Genomic DNA, 21,950 nt, shown 5'->3' on the forward strand with positions numbered 1-21,950 from the left:
CCCAGTGCTCATCCCATCAAGTGCCCCCCTCAGTCACCCCCACCTCCCGCCCACATCCTTTTCCCTTTAAGGACTTTGCTTTCTGTATCTTGTTTAAGGGGGGGGGGGGGTCTTTATTCTCAGGATGAGAAAGCCCAGCCCTTCCGTTTTATCTCACAGGTGTCTGAACCCCATTTTAGACTATAGCCAAGGCCTCTGTGTACTTGAAAGATAAAGGGTGCACTTTACTGGTGCTGATGTCTGCATCTCAGAGAGGATTGTGTCCACTGGGCCTGGGACATACCTGGTAATTTTCATTCCCGGGGAGCTGGGACGACTCCAAAGGCTTCCTTGTACCCCTCCTACAGGCAAGACCGGGAGTCCCTTTTGCCACCAGAGGCCTGTGTGGGACCTGACTCCCTTCTGACTATGTTGCAATCGTTTATGGTGCTGACACTCCCATCAGACTGGCCAAATCTCGAAAACAGGCAGTCTTGCTCACCTCTAAATTCCCGATGTACAGCCTGGCCCTTCGAGACGCTCGGAAAATGTTTTCTCAAGTGAATGAATGAGGCACTAAGGCCCTGAGATCTTCTGGGAAATAGAACTCTCAGTAACATGGATGCAGACACAGGCCAGCTCAACAAGACAGGCTGGCACAGAAGCATCTAGATGCTTGCTTGTCCCTCCCTCTAGGCTGTATGCGTCATGACAACAAAGAGTCCACGTTTACTGCTGTTACCCTCATACCTAGAAGAGGGCTTAGAACCATATATGCCCCCACCCCCGCCCGGGCATAATTATGGAATAAATGAATGAACTACAGATATATTTCCATCTGTCTTCTCTCTGAAGACACTAACTGGCTTGATTTTCTGGTTTTCTTCCCCTCCCAGGGAGGAGGAGGCTCATCTTCCTCCGCCCCCTCCCAACACAATGGTGTACTGCAGATGCATTTTGCAGATGTAAGCCTGAACCTCAATGTCAGGCAAGCCAGAAGTGCACTCCAGAGAGCAGGGCGAGCAGTCGGCCAGAAACACAGTGTGCGGATGGGCTGAGAGCAGGTGAGAACTTGGCCGCTGAACTGAAACCGTAGGGCAGAAGGTAGAGGCTACTGTGGTCTATTTTTCTTTTGATTTATTGCTTTTGTAAGAAGTGGCTCGTGTACCCAGAGAATTACGAAGGTAACCTAAAAATCCCTCTGAATCCTGCAATCCTGGGGGAACCACTGCTGACATTATGAGCATCCTTGCAAGAATTTCTGTATGCATGTGTCAGGTTACGTTCACCTACAAACGACAGACAACCAGAACGATGATGTAAGCATGATCACAGCTCATTTCTCTCCCACGTGGAAGTCTGCATAGGTGGTTCGGATTGGCAAGGATCTCCACGGTGCCAGTCACCCCGGCTCGTTGTCTTGTCACTCTATTGTATGTGGCCTCCAGCTCATGTTCCCAAGGACTGCATTTGCAATCTAAAAAAAAAAAAAAAAATAGATTCCAAGAGAAAGGCCAAAGGAATACATATATTTCTGCTTATATCCCATTGGCCTGAACTAAGTTACGTAGCTGCAAGGGACATTGGGAAATGTAGTCCTTGTTCTGGCAGCCCTGTGCCCAGCTACAGATCCTATTACCATGAACAAAAGGGGAAACGGGTACCCAAGGGTATCTGACAGTCTCTGTCACAGGGTCTGGGTAATATTACATAACAGGATCACAGAGACAGCATAATATAGATTACAGGCTCTGGAGAGAGCCGTGGGTGGAAATCTGGCTTAGCCACTTACTCTTTAGTTTACTTGTCTGTAAACTTGGGGATTATAACAGAACAAACCTATTCCATAGGACTGTTGTGATGACTGATGAGCTAATATACGAAAAGGGCAGCACGGCACCTGACAACTAGCTCTCAGTCAAGTGGCCTGTTAATCTTCTGCTTTTCTTCTTTAACACTCACCAAAACAGCATGAATAAGGTTCTAAATCACCATCTATAAACTTGCTTACCTTATCCTCTGAATGACACCATACGATTCCATTATATGGAGAGGAAATAATCTTTTTTAAAAAAATATTTTATTTATTTATTCATGAGAGACACAGAGAGAGAGAGAGGCAGGGACACAGGCAGAGGGAGAAGCAGGCTCCATGCAGGGAGCCCGATGTGGGACTCGATCCCGGGACCCCGGGATCACACCCTGAGTCAAAGGCAGATGCCCAACTGCTGAGCCATCCAGGGGTCCTGAGGGGAAATGATCTATTTAACTAGTCCCCTCTTCATCAGCATTTTAGGTTGTTTCTAATTTTTACCATTACCAATGAAACGTGTCGTATCAATTTTATTTTGTCCTTGCATGATTATCTCCTTAGGGTAAATTTCTAGGTGTGGGATAGCTGGATCAAGTTAATGTAATTTTTTAAATAAGAAATGACATATATTATTAACAGCTAGCTCCTGAGGACATGGGAGCTACAAGTTTTGAGTACCTACTAAGTGCTGAACCTTGTGCTAGTTGCTACAGAGGGTCCAGAAATAAGTAAGCCATGCCCTGCAATCGGGGAGGAAATGCAAAATTCGGATGCTGTGAGTATTGGTGACCTGGGGCTCAAGCCATTGTGGGAGTCTGGGAAGGTCTCCCTGAGGACTTGCTATGTCACATGGGACCTGAGGCCCAAATCATGTGTGGGTGTGGGGAAGGGGAGGATTGGAGCAGGAAAGCATATTCCGGGGCGGGGGGGGGGGGGGAGGAAAACGGGTGTTGAACTGATAAGCTAATGGCTAAGAACATACACCCTGGAGCCAGAGTGTCTGAGTCCAAGGCATGGCTCTGCCTACTTACTACCTGCGAATGACTTCTTCATGCCTCAGTTGTCTCATCTTTACAATGGGCATGATAGTAATTATAGGGTTCTACTCGAGACTGAATAAGTTAGTGCACAGAAGTATTTAGAAGAGCTCCTGGCAGCTAGAAAGCACACCGTGTCAGCTAGTATTAGTGCTTTCATCTCCCTGCCCGTCCTTAGAAGTCAGCCCAAGACTGAGAGTTCAACAGTCAGCGTCAAGGCCACCCATTTGTTTTGTGAAAGGGTTTCCTCTTTCACTCTTCCAACATGTATTACGGAACCCCTCCTAGAGCGTATTTTGCCTAGGCTTCGAGAAACAAGTGGCTGGTGGTAAGAGGTATTTGAAATTAAAAATCTGGGCAGCCCAGGTGGCTCAGCAGTTTAAGCACCTGCCTGCGGCCCAGGGCGTGATCCTGGAGTCCCGGGATGGAGTCCCACATCGGGTTTCCTGCATGGAGCCTGCTTCTCCCTCTGCCTGTGTCTCTGCCTCTCTCTCTCCTCTCTCTGTGTCTCTCATAAATAAAATCTTTAAAAAAAATTAAAAATCTCCCACAAACAGAAGCTCATGTAGCTACGAAGCAGTCTGTGTTGTGCAGAGAAGCACAGGGTGCTCTGTGAGGGCTGATCGGGGGCCGTCCAGCGAGGACACTGTGAAGAAGCCAAGACCTAGGGGGCGGGGGGGGGCGGGGTCCAGGGAGAGAGGAGACTGGCTGGCCGAGGGAGCAGCCTAAGGAAGGACCCCGGAGGGCCTGTCTAGCACATCAGAGGGACCCAAAGCAGTGAGCTAAAGGGCGAAGTGAGCCAGGGCAAAGGTGCAGAGAGGTGCAGTGGGAGGCAGCCGCTGGGCCACAGTTGCTCTGCAGCCCCCAAACAAGGCCTGCCCTTGGACTCTCAGGGGGAGCGTGCAGTCTGAGTCCCATCCTGAACACCTGTGTAGCCTCTCCAGGGTCGTCATTTTTGCCAACGAAAGCTACCTTCCTTCCAGCCACTAGGTCCTCAAAACTTTCCTTGCACTTGCTCCCCCAAAATCCTGAAGCTTAGCTGGGAAGTCCTGCAGACCAGCACGTTTGAAGGAAAGAAACAACGTTTACTGAACACCTATTATGGACCAAGGACTGCTCCGAGCCTTTTAGCCATCTTACCTCATTCACTGCCTGAGAGTATGCAAGAAGTATTGCCTTCTTTTGATAAATAAGAAAAGAGAGACTCAGACAGCAGAAGTAACTTGCCCCAAGTCACACAGCCTGTCAGGCAGTGGTCAGGTGTCGGAGGGCAAGGTGTGAACAATCACCCCCTATCGCCCAGACCATCAGGCAGGCGTAGGCTTGTTAGATCTCAGGAAACCACTTCGCTGTGCAGTTTCAGGCAGCAGCAGGCCGAAAATTACAGAAACCTCTTTTCAGCCAAGTGTAGAGTTCATTAAGCTGCAGGGAGCTCTTAATATCTTCAGCATTTCTCAGCAGCCCTATGCTCCATGAATAAAGGAAGGAACTAATACCCATCCCTAAAAAGGTGAATGAAAGCCTTTGCTATCTAAATACTGCAGATGAGCATCTCCCCCATTTGGCTGCAATTACCTCGGCTGGTCCCAAGTTACATCACTGCTAGTGAAATGATTAACAAAATAATGGTAATGATACCAACGGTAAATTAAATGGAAATAAAAGGAGCTCAGTGTACTATTCAATTTCCCACTTGGGGACCACTCCTAAGTTGTGTACTTCAGCTTCCCGCTGGGAATTTCCACATGTAAATAAATATGCCTGGTTGAAACTGCAAACTTAGACCTCTGTACGGGGCTAACACTGAGTCCTAACCCTGGGATTGCTTCTCCCTCCTGCCAGGGAGAGTTCCTGAGGCTAATGTCAGTGAAGATGGATTTCTCCCTCCCCCCAAAATGTTCCAGTGAATTATGTAAATAGAGACAAACACCTTATAGGACTGACCTCTGTCACAGAATTTGACAACCTCCTGCCCTACCAAACCAAGTGGAAAATTGGATTTAAAGAAAACGAATCAGGACTTCCACTGCAACCCAGATGCTTTGTGGTATCCGGGTTCTCACCACCACAAATCAACACAACCCCACCAAGAGAAATTACCAGCAGATGTGACAAGGAATGGGCATGGCAGTTGGGGTCCACTTCATGTCATCAGCAGATACCTGTCTTGTCAAAGGCCCTTTTATTAGGGTTTCAGCCATAGTCATTGGGTTTTTTAATAGTTCACCCTACACGAAGATTGAGAACTCTCGATTTAAAATCCAGCTCTGCCTCTTATTAACCATGTGATTTCAGACATATTACTTCAAAAGCTTTCTGGGAACCATTTCGTCATCTTTAAAATAAGGATAATAATAGTACCTATTTGACGATGTAGCTTTGAGAAGTGGAAAGGGAATGAATACACGTTGCAGTGCCTGACCCAGACTAATTGCTCAAGAAATGAAGTCTGTTCTTACTGCTATTAGATTCCAATTAAAGGTTGATTCCATTTCAGGATTAGTGTAAATTTTGTTTTAGATTCTGATTTTTAACATGGCTGGAGACTGTCTTAGGTCTTACAGTTATACAGATATCAGGCAATATAAAATTAAGTTGTTCTTTTAGGAATTACTTACCTAACACTTATTAACAATGTAATTTGGAGCAAATCCTACCTTCATGGGGTCTTAGCTTCCTTTTTTTCAACTGAAATTGGACAAAGACAGACAAAATTATGAGTCATAGAAGATAAAATTAAGGAGAGATGTGAAATTATAAGACTTAGAAAAAAACATAAGAGTAAACTTTCATGACCTTGGATGAGGCAATTATCTCTTTCATATGACAAAAAGTGTACAAGTGATAAAAGAGAAGATTCACAAGTTGGAGTATATCAGAGCTGAAAACTTTTGTGCTTCAAAGGGTACCATCAAGAAAGTGCAAAGACAACCCACAGAACGGTAGAAAATATTTGCAAATCATATATATTGGATAAGACTTGAATCCAGAACATATAAAAAAAATACAACTCAACCAAGAAGACAAACAAAACAATTTTAGAATAGGCAAAAAATTTGAATACACATTACTCCAAAGAAGACATGCAAATGGCCAATAAGCGTATGAGAAAACACCCAACATCACTGGCCAGCAGGGAAATACAAATGAAAACCACATGAGATAGTACTTCACACCTACCAGGATGACTGTGAAAAGGGCAGACAGTCACACGTGTTAGGGAAGAGGTGGAAAAGTTGGAACCCACACACGTTGCCAGCATAAAAATGTGGAAAGGTGCAGCCACTTTGGGAAAACAATCTGACGATTCCTGGAAGGATAAACAGAGAGTTACTTAATGATCCAGGAGCTCCACTCCTGGTAGCCAAGAGAAATGAAAACAGATGTCCACACGAAAACTTGTACAAAATATTCACAGCAGCATTATTCATAATAGCGCCGCAGTGGAAACAACCCAAAGGTCTCTTAACTGATGATGAACCTTGAAATCATTAGGCTAAGTGAAAGAAGCCAGTCACAAAAGACTACATACTATTAACTCCATTTTTATAAAATGTTCAGCATAGGCCAATCTGTAGAGATAGACCTTTAGGCTGGAGGTGGGAAGGTTTGGGGGAAAGTAGGAAATGACTGATGGTAAGTACAGTTTCTTTGGGGGAGGGGTGATGAAAATGAATTTTTTTTAATTTTTTTTTTTATTAACAAAGATTTATTTATTTTAGTGAGGGCAGAGGGGAGGGAGAGACAAACCTGAGCAAACTCCCGGCTGAGCAAGGAGCCCAACAAGGGCCTCAATCCCACTACCCTGAGATCAGGACCTGAGCCTAAGCCAAGAATTGGACCCTAACCCACTACAGCACCCAGGAGCACCGGTGATAAAAATGATTTAAAGTCAGATTATGGTGACAGTTGGTCAACTCTGCAAGTATACTAAAAACCACTGAATTTACATTTTAAAAATTAAATGGTCTGGACACGACCTTGCCCAATTTAACATTTTATAGAATAGAAGCAGATCTTGGAATGGAGCTGGGCCCTGCAAGGAAAAGAATCACCCTGTGGACGGCGACAAATCCAGCACCCCACTATAAAAATCAGCCAATTCACGGGTTAGCTGCTGCATAGGCGCCTAATAACCATTGACGTTTGATGGGAGCTCATCATGTATGCCTGGTGCTCTTGTAAGACTTTCCTGGAGTCTCACTTAATCCTCACAGCAGCCCTAGGAGGGTTCAGATGAGAAACTGAGGACCGGAGGATTGCAAAGACAGGAAGTTGAGGGGTTAGAAGCAAACGCAAACGGCCTGATTCCAAGGCCCGTGGCCACACTTCTTTCCATCCTGCCCAGCTTCTTCTGTGCATCTACCTGGGTGCAGGCCACGTGTACGCTCCATCAGCAACCAGTGCACAACCGAGCTTAAAATAACCTTATCGTTTCTTGCTTTTCAAGCCGTGAATCCGCTTTCCTGCCTTCGCAGGCCCCCTGCGATCTGCTTGCAAGGCACAGGCTCCGGCCTCCCTCCCAGGGCTTCATCTGTGCCTCTTGTGCAAAACGGGCTGACGTGCTCCCTCAGGGTCCCTTGCTGACCACCTGCAGCGGAGCAGCTGCCCAGAGGGTGGCTGGGGCCCCAGACGCTGGGCGCTGGGAGGTGGGAGGTGGGAGGTGGGCTACAGAAGCCCCGAAGGAGCCAGGCGGCACAGGGCCCTGCCCACACCCCACACCCCCTCCAGCGTCAACGCCAGAGGATGCCTGGGAACTAGGGTCCTGTGGTGGGAGCCCCCCCTCCACCTGCTGCAGCCCCTCCCTGGCCTCCTCTCCCTTCTGGGCTTGAGGCCCCTTCACCTGCCCCAGCCCCTCTGGGGCCTCCTCTCCTGCCTCCACCTGCCCCAGCCCCTCCCGGGCCTCCTCTCCTGCCTCCACCTGCCGCAGCCCCTCCTGGGCCTCCTCTCCCTTCTGGGCTGGAGGCCGCCTCCACCCGCCGCAGCCTAGAACATCCGCTTACTGCGTGCTTACACCCAAGAAAGCCGGGTGCGGCTCCGGAGCTTGCTGTAGGTAAAAGCAGGGTTGGTGCCCACCCTGGCACGAGCGGCCAGGCCCCATGTGGACAGCTGGGCCTCCACCGTGTGAGCGGCCCAGGAAGGCCACTCAGCCGTGTCTTAGGTGTGTGACCCAGTCTCCGAGGCCCAGGGGACCGCCGTGGGCACCAGAAGCTCCTTTGGAACGACTTTTCCTTTGCAGGTAACTAGCGCTTTTGCCAACCGGTTGTCAAGGTCTGTGTTTTAAAAACAAAGAACAAAACAAACCAACCAGCACCCAAACCCTAAAAATCCAGAGTTGTATGATGACCTCACCCGGGGTGACCAAACAGCGCCGAACACTGGGCCCCCTCCTCCTCTATATCCCGACTTCCTAGAGGGATCCGGGTGGGGGCGGGGTGTGAGCCCAACCTTGAGATTCCCTGTCTACAACCCATTTCCAGGTGGGTCCAGAGAGGGCCCCAGGGCCATGTTTGCGCCCCCTTCCTGCATGGCCTGATCTCCGAGAGTCATATTCACTTCTCTAATGAACGTGTCTTTAACTGGCGAGGCAGCGCTGAGCAGCCATGAAGAACATGACCGTGCAGAGCCAGGTCAAGATGCAAATCAACTGCCTCCAGTCCCGGCACCAAGGGGCAAGGAAGCACCGAGGAACCTAAGGTAGTGGAGATAATTTTACTTTCTGGGACTCCAGGGAGGTAAAGTAACACAGGCATGGACTTTGATAGAGCACTTGAAGTGGGTGGGGTGCTGGGACCTCCCAAACTCCCTAGCCCGAGTCACAACAGGTTAGTGCCTCCTTCTTACCTGGGGTAGTCCACAGGTTAATTGAAGAGGAGGCAAGCGAGGGCCAGAGCTGCTTAGGCAAGGAGCAAGGAGCCTGAGGCCTGCTCTCCGGGTTCATCCCAGGCTTTCCCTGCCCAGGCTCAGTGTCTAAAGGCCTAAAGAATGTCTGATTGAAGAGACGTCTAGTTAGGAGGCTTCCGAAGTCCCCCAGACCTGGTTGGCTGGTGCAGCCTGTCCGTCCCTCCCTCCCGCCCCCACGTTATTCAGGCTACCTTTCTGCATCTATAGAATGTGGGCCAGGACCTGCTGGGTCAGCCTGTGATTTAGTGACTCACTGTGAAACCCAGGCTGAGTAATAGAACCTGAAGCTCTCTTCTTGTTCATTTTCAGGATGGTTCTCTTGGGTTTGTTTATTCCTCGGTCTCTCCTGATTCTGGCCTGAAAGAGCTAAGCCACAGTCAGATGATCAAAGCAACTGGTGCAAGACAATTGCTTTGATTTGCTGTTTGCTTCAGATCTGGATTACCAGCTGTAGCCTTTCTAATCAAGCCTCTCTGAACACAGGATTTAAACATTGACAGGTACCAGGGCCCTTAAAGTCATCTGTTCTTCCCAATTTGTCCCATGACCCTGTTTCTCGAAAAAAATCTTTTGTATACCTTCTTTACTATCCTGAAATGAAACAGAAGTAATATAAGCAACCTGTATACGTGATTTTTAAAAATCACCCTAATACCCTTATATTACATAGGAGAAGTTGAAAGAGAGTAACGTATTAGGAATAACATATACTTTACTATGGACATGTTTGGGTACAACCCAACTAGGGACATAAGGAAGAAGTCAGAGCCTATACCTATGCACAAAATGATGTAGAGAATTCAAGGGATACGTCTGCAATAAGCTCCAAACGTACATGGATCCAGGAGTGTTGTATTGGTGACTCAGACACCACGAGTAGTGTCAGTTTTCCAAAATGAATTCTAGCATTCATGCTTCAGAGGTTCATTTTGCACCTGCCAAAATGAGTTCCAAAGGAATTTAAACAACTCTTGATCAAAGTAATAATAATAATAATAATAATAATAATAATAATATAACCCCACAAATTCTCCTTCCTAAGTATCTGTTCAAGAGAAATGGAAACACATGTCCATGCAAAGACTTCAGGAATGTTGACAGCAGCATTATTCGTAACAGCCAGAACAGGGAGCCATTCCAAATGTCTATCAACTAGTGATGGGCTGAAAAGAAAGACGTGGTACACTTTGGTGGAATACCACTCGGCACGGTAAGAAGCAAGCAAACTACCGACCCATTGCACAGTGCACCTGAACCTCAAAAAAAAAAAAAAAAAAGTTATGCTAAGTAAAAAAAGGGAAACACAAAAGGCTACATGTTGTATGATTCTATTTATGTGAAAATTTTTTTTAAGATTTTATTTATTTATTCATGAGAGACACAGAGAGGGAGAGAGAGGCAGAGACACAGGCAGAGGGAGACGCAGGCTCCATGCAGGGAGCCCGATGTGGGACCTGATCCCGGGACTTCAGAATCACGCCCTGGGCCAAAGGCTGGCACTAAACCACTGAGCCACCCAGGCATCCCCTATTTATGTGAAATTTCTAAAAAAAACAAATCTATTGAAACAGAAAGCAGATCAATAGTTGCCCGGGGGTGGAGCAGGAACTGACCACAAACAGATACAAGAGACAGAAATGTTCTGAATCTGCATCGTAGTGATGGTTGCCCGACTTACCCAGTTTACTAACATCACTGAATTGATTAAATACTTAACTGAATAGATAATGCTTTAAAAATGAGTGAATTTGATATAGCAAGTAAACCACAGTTCAATAGGACTATTTTTAGGATGTACCCTGCCCTTGATTTATATAGGAATTCCAGTTTTCAAAAATTCGATGTCTACCGGTTATGCCAAAAATGAGTTGTATTTATATTTAAAACAGAGCCTGGTTCTAGCATCAGCTAATCATGGACAAGTTTTTCCTGTCTGTGAGTGTCCAGTAGGACATGGAACAGTTGTGAGGGACAGTTCACTGTGAGGGGCTGTCTGGTATATTTTAGGTCATCTGTCATTCCTGTCCTCTGCCCACTAAATTCCAGAAGCAGCCTCTAATCATCGTGACACTGAAAATGTCCCTGTAGAAGTCCAAATCACCCCCTAGGAAGTGGTTTCATCCCCACTGATAATTCCTGATGTAGTCCAACGTCACATGGGGAAACTGAGGCCAGGTGAGGGGCAAAGACTTGCCCCAGGGGCCCAGACAGGGCCCCAGACAGAGTTAGTGCTTAGCTGCACTTGACCCAGACGTTCTGAACCACACTTCAGAGTTCTCTGGCCTATATCAGACCTCATCACTCTTGGTCTTCTTTCTCTCCGGGCTGCTCCATCCTCCTGGTACCTACCACGTAAACGGCTCAGCCTCATTCAGAGTTATAGAACAGAAGAGGCAGGCAGGGACCTAGAGATGGTCAGTATTATACGAGCACAGGAAATTCATCCTCCGGGAGCTCAAGCAACGAGGGCCGCTGGTTCTATGAATATCAAACGTGAAGCTCCAGGGAGGGTATGGGCCCGGGAATGTTGGACACGCTCCACGCAGGCCGCGGCTCCAACCTTCCCCCCCTTGGCAAACATCACAAATGGACTGTGGCATGCCTGCCTTTGGAGACTGGATGCCGGGCCCGCCTCTTTCTCAAGACTGTCATCGTTAGCTGCAACCTTCAGAAGAGACAAATAGTTACTGTCCTAGAGATGCCGGGTCCAGAGAAAGGAAGTGGGCCGGGTGCAGGCATGAGACAAAGAGCCACCACTAGCCCAGGAGGAGGAGAAGGCTTCTGGGCATGATAAACAAAGGAGCAGACCAAAATGAAAAGACCAGGCAAGGACACCGAAAACAACATTTTAGGCTTTGGTTTCAGACAGATGGGTCCTCAGAGAGCAGATGCTCAGTAACTGCTTGATGAATGACCACTGAGAGAAGAACAGGGACTGTCTGTCCTGGTTTTATAGCAACCTCTTGGTCAGAGCCCAAGTAGGTAGGCGTGTGCTGCTCCCCAAAGTGAGGCTCAAATCCAGAGGTCTCGGAAGCTGATCTCATAGCCTAGGCTCTCTGGAGGGTCCTTGTTTTATACCAGAGGAGATTCAAGCCGGACCCCAGGAGTTCTCCAGCGCAGACAGATGTGATCACAAGAAGAGGCTTCTCTTAGAGGGAACCAGAGAGGCCCATGCAATGCCTGAGATCTGGGGAAAGGCGTCTAGTGGCTGAGTGATGAGCGCCTTGGAGTCAGACATGGGTTGAGATCCCAGTGTTGCCAGTTATTAGCTTTGTGATCTTGAGCAGGCTGCTTAACTTCTCAGAAGTCATTTTTCTCATCTCTGCATGGGATCTAACTCAGCGTGTTGTGAGGATTAAACGAACGGACATTCATCTGGCTTGTAAATATTCATTTATCTCTCTGCCCTTTTGAAAGTAGCCATGGAATGTAGCTAGGACGGCCGGGATCCCAAGCTTCAGGGGTGGGTCACAACTGATCTCATCACTCGAGATAACCCCAGACCTGTTGCTACACTGACCAGTTCAGGGATGGCTTACCTAGGCTGTGCCAATCAACATGTGGTTTTCTCCTGGTTGGTTCAGTTGGGTTCAGTTAGTAACGTTTAGAAAAGTTGGGTAGGAGGAGGACTGACTCTGTTTCTCTCTATTTCTCCTCCTACATATGAATGAGGCGTTATATGGTCCCAGTTTCTGCCAGAAGCTATTTTGCATCCATGGATAAAATGTCATCTGCAGAAAGGCAACACATGGAGTAGGGCCTGTCATTACCCGGGTTTTACATACAAGTACGCCAAGGCTCAGGCAGGTTAGCTAGATTGTTCAACAGCTACAGCTACTGAGCGGTAGAGCTTAGTCACGGAGAAAGCAAGCCGGGCCCCTGATCAAACCCTACCTGACCCCGTATCATCTGTCCCTGGATTTTTAATGTGAAATCCGGATTGTTACTTAAACCATAAAGGTTTAGCACTTTTAAGTGCTCAATAAATGCCAGCAATCAGATCAAGAGGATCACTAATTAAAAACCAAAAGAGGGTTTGACATTTTCATCCCAAGGTACCACACGATTTTCCCAATGGCATTTAGCTATTTCACAGATCTATCGAACAAATTAATTCAACAAATAACGATGGAGTTCCTACTGTGTGAGCAGCCTGATGCTAGGTGCGCAGTTACAGTGGTGGGCCAGACGGGTTAGGTCCTGCCAGAGGCACAGACGCACCGGCCTGGAAAGCCTCACCCCATCGCCACCCCTCTGAGAAGTCTCCTTCTTGCTGAGCTCAAGGGGTGACCTGCATGCCCCCACGTCTGTGCATCCCTGAAAGGAAAACCTTGCACACACGTAGACACTCTGCATGAAAGGCACGTGGCTTTCAGTGTGAAGTTGGCAGGATTCACTCTTCTTCCTGCCTCCACACACACTCCACCGTGGCCGGGTGTACCTTCCTGGCCTTCCTCTCCCCCTTCGCCTTCATCTGCTTTCAGGACTTCACCGGCAGCTCTCTACGATGCTTCCTGGCTGAGGCAGAGGCTCACGGTCCTCCTCGTGGGACCTCACCTCCATTCCCTGACCCTACCCCCTTCGCCCCTCTGGGTCTTCTGGCTTCAGGCCGTCACCTTGCCCTGCCTTCCAGGCTCTGCCCGCTTTTAGTTTACACTTACCTGCAATGTCCAGCCCACTGCTCTGTCTCAAGGGCTCTCTTTAAACCTGCTCATATCTCTACGTGCCCACCGGTGGCTTATAGGGGTTCTGAAGATAATTCCACTATGCCTGCATTCCTGACTTCTGTTGTAGCTCCTGGCCCCCGGCCTAGACTTGCCTCGTGCCTACATAAATTCCTACCTTTAACATAATGGGGACAGTGACTTGTCCTGACTCCAAAACCACATTGCAGACGAGAGGGAAAAAAAAAACACGCTGCATTTCCATCCCATTTCCCCCAGCTTTGCTTTTCCTTTTGTTATATATGCTGAAAGCAAACAAGTAACACATGTTTCAGGAGGAAAATTCACATTATAGCATTTGATAAAGTGGAAAGTGAAAGCCTCCCATCCGTCCTCCCTCAGGCCCTCTCCCCAGAGGCAGCCGTGCTGCCAGTTGGCTTTGTAGCTCTGACCCGAGGTAGTCGTGGGTTCTAGAGGCATTCAGGTCCCAGTAGCTGTAGGTGGTGCACAATCTAGCTAACCTGCCTGAGCCCCGGTATACGTGTATGCAAAACTCAGGTAATGACAGGTACTACTCTTAAAGTTGCCTGAGGTGAGGGTGGAGGGACTAAATATAAAAAAAAGACCATACAGCACGTAGAAGACTGATCAGCATATGGTTAAATGCTTAATAAATGTAAATTATTATTTAACTCATTTTTAGTAACAGCCATATAGGGATGTCTTCTGTGACAAGCTCATGTGCTTTAGAGATGCACTGACCAGTTACTCCGGACTCGTGATCCAATACTGAGAATGGGCGTTTGAAGTTGGGGCCACTTAGAAAACTCAGGACCTCTGGCTTTGGTTTTCCTGTTTGCAATCCAGGGACGTTGTTCATCCCAGCTTCCAGGGGTCCACATGCTGGCTAGAAGATACTCTAAGAGACCGTTGTCTAGCAAAGGTCACTTCTGCATTCTTCTAGCCGTGTTCTCAAACCACGCACCCTTTCCTTTCCCCCACAAGCCATGACCTGGGCAGCCAGCACCTTGGTGGCTACCTCTGCCCTGAGCTGCGCTTACTAGCCGTTAGCATTAGAAGACTTTCTCCCTGTTCTTTAGCATGCGAGGCTCGCAGCGCCCTTGCTCCCTAGCAGGTTAGAGCAATCAAAGTATGTTTGCATCGTTCTCTTTTCCGGAAAAAAAGAAAGGAATGAAGCAACAGACCAGATGGATCTAAATTGAACACCCTTTTCTCGGCACTTAATTTCCTTCACACCGAGCACCAAAGTCGTTTGGCGGCCTTCTGGGAATACTTCCCCAGCAACGCCTGGAGTTGTCACCATTTGACCGCCGTAAACCGTGTAGAGCCTCATGGGGCTCAGCTCCCCACGCAGCACCAAGGAGCACGATCAGAAACTACCGTTTACCCTGGGAAAGCGTCCCGTAAGTGGCACCGACCAGTCTTCCCCAGTACCACCAGGCCCCAAGCAGCGCTGACGGCCGTGCTCAGCAGAAGATCAGGGGAGACGGAGGCCGACCCAAGGCAGCCCCTCAGAATCCAGTGCCCCACCGTCCCCAGTTGGGACGTCCACCCTCTGCTGTCGCTCGTTCGCGGTGCCACCTGGCCATCTCCAGGGCAAAGGCAGAGGAACAGGAGGTGGGATTCATAGTCGCTCTTTCTTCTTCACTACCCGCATCCGCTCAGCTGGCTGGCCAAGTCTACCCAATGGCGGGTCTCATATCTGTCCCAACCTACTTTCTAGTTCAACAAAATGTATGGGAACACTTGGGGGCTTTGTCCACACTCAGCTGAAAGAACAAATCCTAACAATTTTTTTTATTTATTTATTTATTTATTTATTTATTTATTTATTTATTTATATTTTTAAAGATTTTATTTATTTATTCATGAGAGATAGAGAGGCAGAGACACAGGCAGAGGGAGAAGCAGGCTCCATGTGGGGAGCCTGATGCAGGACTCGATCCTGGGTCTCCAGGATCACGCCCTGGGCCAAAGGCAGATGCTCAACCGCCCAGGGATCCCCCAATCTTCCTTTTTAATTATGTGACCTCCAGCAAGTCCCTTGACCTCACTGAGTCTTGGTTGTCTCATCTGTTAAAGGGGGAAACAGTGCCTAATGCAGGGTGTTATTGTACAGATTGAATGAGGCTGGCATCCACTAGGTGCTCAGGAAATAGCCGGTGGAGGATGAAGGAGAAGTGAAAGGACACTTGCGGTTAAAAGGAATGGGATTGATGTGTATGTTTACTTTTTCTTCTTTCCCAAACCATATTAAAATGGAGATAACAAGGTAAGTATAAGTGTAAACTTACAGGGACATGCAGAACAAAGGCAGCATAACCTTGATCTGTGATCCCTAAATGCACAGGAAACAAAAAAGAAGCCTTCAGTGTATGTAACCCCTTCGCTACCAGTTAGTACTTGCAAAACGAACCACTCCAAAAATGATGGCTCAGAACCAAAATCATTTTATTTGTTCACAGTTGTGTGGAGCCGGTGGTCTGGGCTGGGCTGAGAACGCACTCCTGCAGGTGTTAACTGGGTTCGCTCCTGTGCAGTCGGGTTGGCTGTGGCTGCGGCTGGGCCCCACTGGCTGGTCTGGCTTCTCCCTCCCCGTGGTCTTTCTCTCTGCAGGAGGCTGGCTTTTGCGTCTTCACCCGGGGGTCTCCGAGTTCCTAGCAGCCATAGGATATAATTCCGTGCACACGCTTCTGCTTTGACCCGCACTTGCTAGCATCCCATTGGCCAGTCACAGATTCAGTGTGGGAGGGGACTAGAGAGTCAGGGCACCTTGAGTCATGGGGGACCTTCGTGCACCCTTATTGCACAGCTTCTGAAGCACATGCAGCATCTTCCTCAGCTAAGACGATCTGTGGGACAGACCCAGGTCGCTCTCGATGGAGATGCTCTCCAGTGGTCCTGACAGAGTCAGGGGTAGATCGAAAGAGATAAAAGCAGGTGGGCAAGTGAGGTCAGCTTAGCAGACCAGACACAACGGGAACCAAAGGCTCACGTGGGGGACACCAAGAAGGAAACTGGTTCATGCTGCGGATCCCCAGAGAGTCAGAAATTGAAGGCACCACGTACATCTGAAATCCAGAGCACAGGCGGGGCTGTAGAAGAATGAGCTGGAAGCCGGTGTAAGAGGCGCTGTCCTGCTCCCCTGCATCTTTGGCCCTGCCCGCACAATCCAGTGAGTACCTGTCCATAGCCCAGAGTTCAGATGTACCCAGGGCAAGGTGGAACCAGGGGGATTCCTGTCTTGGGATACCAAGCACTGCTGAGGGTGGGGGCACCATACTAAAAACAGGGGGGTTACTCAGTTAACAGTAAAATAACAATAATAATAACATTAGAAGGTGCCACAGTGATTAACAGAAACTCCGGAGAGAGAACAAAAATGAGTGCAGGAATTCTCAAAGACTTCAATACATATCAATAAAGTTTCACAGTTTAAGGAAATGAGTTCTGAAATTGAAAAAGCCCACTGAGCACTTTGCAGAATTAATTTAAAGAGGAAAAAAAAAACAGAACTAAGGGAATTCACTGTGAATTGCTCAGCGGTTGAGCATCTGCCCTCAGCTCAGGGTGTGATCCCGGGTACTAGGATCGAGCCCCACATTGGGCTCCCTGCATGGAGCCTGCTTCTCCCTCTGCCTGTGTCTCTGCCTCTGTCTCTGTGTCTCTCACGAATAAATAAATAAAATCTTTAAAAAAAGAGAAAAATCCCAACGGCTTCCACAGAGAAAAGATCAAACAAACAATCAACAACGAAAACAGGACACACAAAGGTTCAGAAATCCACATGGCATCAGACTTAGTGGCCACCGTAGGTGCTAGAAGATAATGGACAAGTGCTTTCAAAATCCTGAGGGGAAATGATTTTCATACTAGAATGCCATACCCAAAGTGTAATTTTAGTGATAAGCTAATGATATCTTAGACATTCGAGACCTAAAGAAATTTGCCTTTACATACATCCTTTCTTAGGAGGTTACAATAAATAAGGAAGACCTAGAAATCAGAAAACAGGACCTGCCCATTATTAGCCTGTTGTCTCTTATCTCAAAACTATAAACCCACACTTGTAATAAATATTCCGTTTCGTGGTGCTGGACTGAGACTCTGAAAATCCCTTCCACCTCAGCCAACTGGCTCCCTGTTACTTTGTACTGATGGGGAAGGGGTTGGCCAGAGGGGGATGGGAGGGCTGGAGAAAGAGGAAGGGACTTGCTCCTTCCTGTTGGCTTCCTGTCTGCAGTTCCTGGATCACACTGACCACTTCTTCACCCTGGTACAAACATCATTTTCTTGAAGCAACAGGTGAAGCCGGTTTGCAGTTTTCTCCAACACTTGCAGGATCTACTGTTGTTCTAGAAGTACCAGCACCTGCCAAGCCACTGCCTTCACGCCTTCCTGCACATGCAGTTAAAGTCACTGCTATGGTTTCTGAAACCCAGTGGCAGTGGGAGGAGACCCCAGCACAATGGCTATGCATCGGACTGGCAGGCTGCTTGAATGGACAGACCCAATTGGTCACCTTCCTATATCTATACTCTTTGCAGACTGACTTCTAGAACCTTTCACTGAAACATGGAATCTACTCTACACCTTGATTCTGGACTGCCATTGTGACTTGCTTGGCTGGCAAAATGTGATGGAAGTCACGGAGGAACCAGTTCCAACTACCAACCCGCAGGATTGTGAGCTGAATTAAGTGATTGTTGTTTCCAAACACTACATTTTAGAGCGATTCATTGTGCAGAAATAGCTAACTGATGCACAGGCTTAGAGAGCAACCAGTTTGCATTTAGAGCAAGAGGACTGAAGGCTCACCAACAGATATATATTCAAGAAACAAAATGATATCATTAGATAAGCTAATGTGCTTGAATATGTCGAAAGAATATTTACATTTCTGGAGAAGAGTTAAATAATGATTTACTTTTAGATTCATAGAAAGCTAGGCAATTTATAAATATAAAAATTGTACAAGAATGACAATGCATCATAATATTTGACAGGCCTCCTCTGTGAATATTCATATAACCATAATAAAGCAAACACTGAATATTGTTTTAACCTTAAATTATAATATAATGATATTGAGGTGTGTGTGTGTGTGTGTGTGTGTGTGTGTGACTCATGGGCACACATGTGATGGAAGGTGAAGAGGAGAATCAGGGAGAAATCTAAATCCTATATTCCATAATTAGAAGTCAAGAAATAGCAGAATGGGAACGCCGCCTGGGTGGCTCAGTGGTTGAGCGTCTGCCTTCGACTCAGGGCCTGATCCCAGAGTTCTGGGATCGAGTCCCACGTCGGGCTCCCTGTGTGGAGCCTGCTTCTCCCTTTGCCTGTGTCTCTGCCTCTCTCTCTGTGTCTCATGAATAAATAAAATCTTTTAAAAAAAATTGTTTAAAAAAAAAAGAAATAGCAGAATGACTATGTTGGAAGCATAGAGATAGATTTCAAAGAAACAACTAAATTAAGTAGACACCTCTAAGGAGTAGCGATATTAGTGGGAGAAGTTGGGACTCTTATTCTAAGTCTTGTGGAGTGATTTGGTATGAGTGTGTGTGTGTGTGTGTAATAAAATTCAAATTTACTTAAACGAACGGCCTTTGTGGATTTCCTTCTGTAGCAATTGCCAACTCACTATTGTGAACTTGATTCCCAAGGCTTGGTTTCAGCAGTTGTCTTTTCGTCGCAGTGTTCTTACTAGCTGAAATGCAGATAATATTCTTCAAAGTCCTCGTGTGTCCTCAGGCCCTTGCTCCCAAATCCAACCACTGTCTTTGGTTCTCCCTCCCAGTTGTGGCGGCCCACCTCTCTCCACCACCGTGTGCATGCCAGGTGCTCAGGACATCTTCCCAACTGGTTTCCCTGACTCTCATCTTTCTTGTTTCCTTCAAATATTCTTCGCTCAGCTGCCAGAAATGATCTTTTTTTTTTTCTTTTTTTAGAAATGATCTTTCTAAACAAGTCATCTCAGGTCATGGCCCTGTCTAAAATTCTTTATTGATTCTCTTCATCTACGGGACAAAGTATATAATCACCAAAATGGCATGCATGGGCCTTCATGGTCTGGGCTCTCACCTTTCCAGCCTCACCTCTTGCCATCTGTCAAGCTTGTCTCCAGCCCCACTGAGCCTCTTCTCACCCCTTGTTATTGTCATGTTCTGGTTTTCTGCTTAGTTTTTGCACACGGGATTCCCTCTGGCAGGCCCTGTGGGTTACCAACTCAAAATTCACTCTTCTTTTCTTTTTATCTACAGATTCCCAGAAATTCCCTTGGTCTCAGGGGAGGCAGGCCCGAGTCTTATTCCGGAGGTGGGCATATAAGCCAGTTCTGGCTACGGAACATCGAGAAAGGTTTACTTCCTGATAAGAGGAAGGTATGCAAGCAGAAACCTCTCAACCCCATGCTCCCCTCTCTTCCTTCCCTGGAGATGGGCTAGTGACCTGGATCTGCTGTAGAGCAATGGGAGGAAGAAGAGGGGTCCCTCCTGGAACTCAGACTTCCTATAGCCTCAGCACCAATGCTAGAAACACCACCAGATGTTTTACTGTAGAAAAAGGACTCCTTTCTTCTTTATGCCACTGTTGACTGGACGTCACTTGAAGCTGAAAGTATTTTTATTGGATATACCTACACTTCCCAGGCTCAATCCTGCTCATTAAAGAGCTCTGTCCCTGACCCTGTGCACCTGGAGCTTCTTGAATTATTATTGTTATTTTTTTAAAGATTTATTTATTTATTTATGATAGAGAGGCAGAGACACAGGAGGAGGGAGAAGCAGGCTCCATGCCGGGAGCCCGACGTGGGACTCGATCCCTGGACTCCAGGATCACGCCCTGGGCCAAAGGCAGGCACTAAACCGCTGAGCCACCCAGGGATCCCCAGCTTCTTGAATTAGAGCATAATGGCTGAAAGCACCGGTTCTGAAGCCGGACTGCCCAGGTCCATCACCCAGCTCTACTGCCTACTAGTTGGTAGCCTTGGACAAGTTATTTATCCTCTCTGTGCCTCAGTTTCCTCATCTAATAAATGGGGATAAGGAATTATTGACTTTATCTAATTATCACAGGCAGTAAATGAGTTAATATATGTATTTCGTACCTGGCTCCTCATAATCATTTAATATTTGCTGTTATTAACACAAGTTTCATCATACTCAATCACAATAGCCTAATAATCCTCTTCCCTGATAGGTTGTAAAGTTAATGAAGGCAGGGGGTGCATCTGTCTTGTTTATTATATTCTCAGGGTTACTTTACTGCCCAATAAATATTTACTGAATAAGTAAACATAGACCATGTAAACAGTATACAGAAGGTAAACCAAGCCAGACATTAACCCAAACGGAAAGGCTTTGTTCACCTGAAGTCAGTGAAAGGAGTTATAAATTCACAGCTTTGTGAGTTCTAGAAGGCTACTGCAGGAAAAATTTCCCATCGTTGCTTCAAAAGACAAAACACCCATGTGCTCATCAGACCTCCAGTGAGCAAGTTTCATTCCATCAAGAAAAAAAAAACACTAGATCAGCCAAAAGGTCAGCTCAACAGCCAGTGGTGAGCCAGTTGCCTGTAAGCAATTGCCTTGTCCTTGTCCACATTTGGCCTTCTGAAGACGGAGACTGTACCAAAGATAGGCTGTGGGAAATAACAATAAATCAAGGCACAACAATTCCAGATAATTGTTCCTCCAGTATCTTTCTTGGTTTGTTTTGATTTATCAGGCTTTTCCTTGTCATTCATACCAGAAGCAGAGGAACTCCCACTGTCTGCACTGTCTGGGCTTTCGACTCATCCTTACCCCTCACTTGAGCTGGAATGTCATGACACAATTGTCCTTTACTGTGTGTGTGTGTGTGTGTGTGTGTGTGTGTGTGTGTGTGTGTGTGAAAATAGGGAAGAAAAGTCTAGCATGAGCATCGTTGCAATACAAGTACTCACTATTTTCTGGTTAGTATGGAGTTTTTTCCCCTCATGTCTGCTGACAGGTAAGACAGGGGAAAATACTCCCTGGGCCTTCAGAAAGCTTTCACCATTGATCCTCATGATAATTGACTTTCTTATCTCTTTCTTTTCCTTTCACTTTGAGCAATTATGGCATCTTCCTTTGCAAAAGCTCAGTAATTGGAAAACTGGTTTATGAATCTGGTAACCTTTTCCTCCCTAAAGGTTTTTCTCCCCATCACACAGAAAGCTAAGGGAAAGAGAAGAGAAAGGAAAAAATGTATGTATTTTGTGAGCTGTAGAAGGATGAAAATTAAATTTATTTAATATTCCCCTTGTTACTTTTCAGGAACTACTTAAAGAGGGGCACAAGATCCTTTGGATAACAACAAGGCTGAAGCTACATGAGGCACTTTCTTTTAAAAATATATATATTTTTTGGGGCAGCCCCGGTGGCGTAGTGGTTTAGCGCCGCCTGCAGCCCAGGGCATGATCCTGGAGACCCGGGATCGAGTCCCACGTCAGGCTCCCTGCGTGGAGCCTGCTTCTCCCTCTGCCTGTGTCTCTGCCTCTCTTTCTCTCCCTCTC

At 47.0% G+C, this 21,950-nt stretch overlaps 1 long non-coding RNA gene across 3 annotated transcripts; it reads left to right on the top strand.

The window, feature by feature from the left end:
• Positions 1-863: 863 nt before the first annotated feature.
• LOC112667754 (uncharacterized) lies at positions 864-21,950 on the top strand. 3 transcript variants are annotated; one of them, XR_004807720.2, is made up of 4 exons: positions 864-1,043; positions 8,310-8,526; positions 9,043-9,233; positions 19,679-20,465. It is a non-coding gene; the product is annotated as an uncharacterized LOC112667754 (long non-coding RNA). The 3 variants fall into 3 exon arrangements; XR_007404677.1 differs by lacking the exon at positions 864-1,043 and adding an exon at positions 21,712-21,950 and having other exon boundaries at positions 3,603-8,526; positions 19,679-19,798; XR_007404676.1 differs by lacking the exon at positions 864-1,043 and having other exon boundaries at positions 3,604-8,526.

The sequence above is a fragment of the Canis lupus genome, chromosome 21, assembly GCF_003254725.2.
Source record: "Canis lupus dingo isolate Sandy chromosome 21, ASM325472v2, whole genome shotgun sequence".
Lineage (NCBI taxonomy): Eukaryota > Metazoa > Chordata > Mammalia > Carnivora > Canidae > Canis > Canis lupus.